Source organism: Mus caroli, chromosome 5, assembly GCF_900094665.2.
Source record: "Mus caroli chromosome 5, CAROLI_EIJ_v1.1, whole genome shotgun sequence".
NCBI lineage: Eukaryota > Metazoa > Chordata > Mammalia > Rodentia > Muridae > Mus > Mus caroli.
Window position 1 is genome coordinate 29,032,760 of NC_034574.1, and position 3,790 is coordinate 29,036,549.

General features: G+C 41.1%; 1 protein-coding gene and 1 pseudogene across 3 annotated transcripts in view; one reads left to right on the forward strand and one right to left on the reverse strand.

Annotated features, from left to right (window-relative positions):
• Positions 1-2,416, forward strand: part of LOC110294081 — a 6,274-nt pseudogene extending 3,858 nt beyond the window's left edge.
• Positions 1-3,790, reverse strand: part of Poln (DNA polymerase nu) — a 130,599-nt gene that overhangs the window by 76,665 nt on the left and 50,144 nt on the right. The window lies entirely within an intron of this gene.

The following is a 3,790-nucleotide window of genomic DNA, read 5'->3' on the forward strand; positions in this document are numbered from 1 at the left end:
AAGAAAGAAAGAAAGAAAGAAAGAAAGAAAGAAAGAAAGAAAGAAAGGAGAGAAAGAGAGAAAGAGAGAAAGAGAGAAAGGGAGAGAGAAGCCATGGATTATTAAATGAAAACTCCAGACAAGAATAATCCCTCTGGTGAACAGCTTTGGGACTGTTTGGGAATACCCCCTTATGAGTTGTTGGTCAAGGAGATTTTAAAGTCTCATACCCCTCAAAAAATACAGGCAATTATGCTTTTGGTTGTTTGGTTGAAAGCAAAATCTTATTGCTGAAGATATCACATACTGTGGTTGCAGGACATAAAGGACATACAGTTAGAGCTGACCTGAAAACTTCCTCTCTGCTAGCTAGTATTTATAATGCCTACTACACAGGAGAAAAGTCATTACTGACCTTACCAAAGGTAGACCCTGAATGTTACAATACTGATTTGCCAGGCAAGATGTGTTCACTGGTGCAACAGTGTAGTAACCTTTGCTTTCAGGTTGGATTTGAGGCCTACTCTACAGAAGTAATTCATGTCTAGTACTAAAAATCTGGTCAAAAGCTCCTGGGTTTTAGGAAGGTGCTAGGCCATGGAAGAACCTACTACTGTTTTACTAACTGGACATGTTGTCAAACCATCTTCTAAATATTTGTTTGGTTTATGTCCATAGATTAGTGCTGCTGACAAACTTGATCAGAGAAACTTCTCTTTTATAGTGAGCAACAGTAATGCCAAGACTCAGAACTGGCCAAAGTGCTGATCATTTAAATGGTGGTGACTATTTAAATGGCGCATCTTTTCAGGGTCAGGGAACATCACAGAAGAAGGTGGAGAGCTAAGATGGAAGCTAAGGAGGAATACTGTGAAACACTGCCTTCTGAATATGACACAGTTACTACACTCATGAACTCACCAGCTACTGCTATCTGCACAAGCTTATCACCATTCCATGATGGGGAAGGGGCACATGAAACCCCCGGCCCCCTGTCGAGGGGCTGAAGGGACAATGTTTATTTGCACTGTATGAATATATATCTGTTTTTCCTTGCCCACCTAAGGTACATTTTGGTTGGTAAAAATAAAAAAGCCTATGGTCTATAGCATAAGGCAGAATAGTAAGGTGGGACATCCAGGCAGAGAGAGGAACTCTGGGAAGAAGTCAGGCATTGGAAGATTCGCCACTGAGACTTAGTAGAAGTCGGATGTATAAAACTGAGAAGTAGCCAGCCATGTGGCAGAACGTAGATTAGTATAAATGGAATAATTGAGTTATGAGTCAGTTGGGAATAAACGTAGCTTAAGGCCAAAAGCTATTGATAAATAAAAATAAGTCTCCATGTCATTATTAAGACCTGGGGCAGGCATAGGAAGGCCCATAACAGTGCTATGGCAATAAACACCCACTGAGAAACAGGGGAATCATTCTTCAGGGGTGTAGCCACACCTAAGTTGCTCATGGTCCAGTTGCTAACCCTGTACTCACACATGTTAGCAGCCCTAATTAAAATCAGTGGGTTAGGGAAAGGAGGGAGAGAGAAAAAGATATGAAAATATGGAAGCAGGATGGGGCTATGTTGGGAGGAAACAGAATTCCAGAAGGAATCTGAGGGGGATATAAAAGGGAAATAGGAAGTGAGAATGATAAAAAAAAAATACATCATATACAGTATGAATTATCTAACAATAAATAAACAAGAGGCATCTCCTGAATAGGTAAGTGTGAAGGGTTGACTGTGGGGCCTCCCAGATGGTAGAGCTATTGCAGAAGTTGGGCAAATCAGAGAGCAGAGCTTTACTAGGGAGCAATGTGCGTTCTCTCTCTTTTCCTCCCACCCACCTTCTCTCTTCCTCCCTCCCTCCCTTTCTCTATTCTCCCTTTCTTCCTCCCTCTCCCCCTCTCTCCTTCCTTTCCTCCCTCCCTCCACCTCCACCTCAGGATCAACTATAGAACTGATGGTGGGAAGTGGACTCTTCATCCACTGCTGGTAAGAATGTCAAGTGGCATTGCTTCTTGGTCTTTTGGCTAAGATCAAGTGAAGAATGTCTACCCCTTAAGAAGTGAAGCACAGAGCTTCCGGTTCCGTTGGGCTCAGTTCTCTCCTAAGCTACGTGTCTCTACACTCTTAATCCGCCATCCAACAAACATGGATCAGGTAATACAGTTTGTAGAGCCCAGTCGGCAGTTTGTAAAGGACTCAATTCGGCTGGTTAAAAGATGCACCAAACCCGACAGAAAAGAATTCCAGAAGATTGCCATGGCTACAGCTATAGGATTTGCTATCATGGGATTCATTGGCTTCTTCGTGAAACTGATCCATATACCCATTAATAACATTATTGTGGGTGGCTGAGTCCTTCTCATCACGGGACGAGTGAGCCAGAGGGGGGACAAGGGCATGAAGTAAAGCATTGCCTGGAAAAAAAAAAAAGTGAAGCACAACCACATGGCTCAGGCCTTTAATCCCAGCGCTCAGGAGGCAGAGGCAAGAGAACCGCTATGAGTTAGAGTCCAGCCCTTAGATCAGCTAAGATGTGGTGATTACTGTCTCTCAAGAAGAAGAAGAAGAAGAAGAAGAAGAAGAAGAAGAAGAAGAAGAAGAAGAAGAAGAAGAAGAAGAAGAAGAAGAAGAAGAAGAAGAAGAAGAAAAGGAGAGAGAAAAAATAAAAAGGAAAGCAGCACATAATACAAACCCAGCATATGACCCAACTATTATTGCATTATTATATATGTATTTTACATATATGCATTATATGCATAAAAAGCATGCACAAATGTACATATTTACATCCCAAACAGGAAACAATCCCAAATAGATTGATAAAGGAATTCATGAACTGTGATGCACAGACTGAATGGAATACTGCTCAGCAATAAAAAAGAACAAAGTATCAAAATACAAATCAACATGCATGAATCTGAATATAATAAGTCTGCCAAAGAAGTCAGAAGAAAAGGAAACACTATGTGATTCCATCAATATGAGCTTCCTGGAAATGTAAGTGATCTATAGTGACAAAACTGGGACACACACATAGGTTGAGGGGAGACATTGTTAGGGGTAACAAAGATATTCCAGGTCATAGCTATGGTCACTATTTTGATTGTCAGGAAAGTTTCATGGTTGAATGTATACATCATAATTCATCAAACTGTTTGTAACATATGAAGTTTCTGGTATATTAAATTTGCCTCAATAATGCTAATAAAAAATGAAAAAAACAGCTTCTTTCCTTTCTGCTGGGTGCCATCTGCTTCCTATTGAAATGGGCAAGTCCATGAAACCGGGGAAAGTGATGCTGATCCTAGCTGGACACTACTCTGGACGAAAAGCCATCATCATGAGGAACACTGACCGCCCTTACAACCATGCCCTGGTAGCTGGAATTGACCGCTATCCCTGAAAAGTGACAGCTGCCATGATCAAGTCCTTTGTGAGAATTTGTAACTACAACCAGCTCATGCCCATGAGGTACTCTGGATATCCCCTTGGACAAGACTGTTGTCAACAAGGGTGTGTTCAGAGACCCAGCTTTGAAACACAAGGTCAGGAGGGAGTCAAGTTTGAGGAGTGATACAAGATAGTTTTTCCAGAAGCTTCGCTTTTAGGTATATTTTTGTTTTCATCATTATTTTTTTTTAATTTAAAGAACCCAGATGTCCCTCAACAGAGGAATGGATACAGAAAATGTGGTACATTTACACAGTGGAGTACTACTCAGCTATTAAAAGGAATGAATTTATGAAATTCCTAGGCAAATGGATAGACCTGGAGGGCATCATCCTGAGTGAGGTAACATATTCA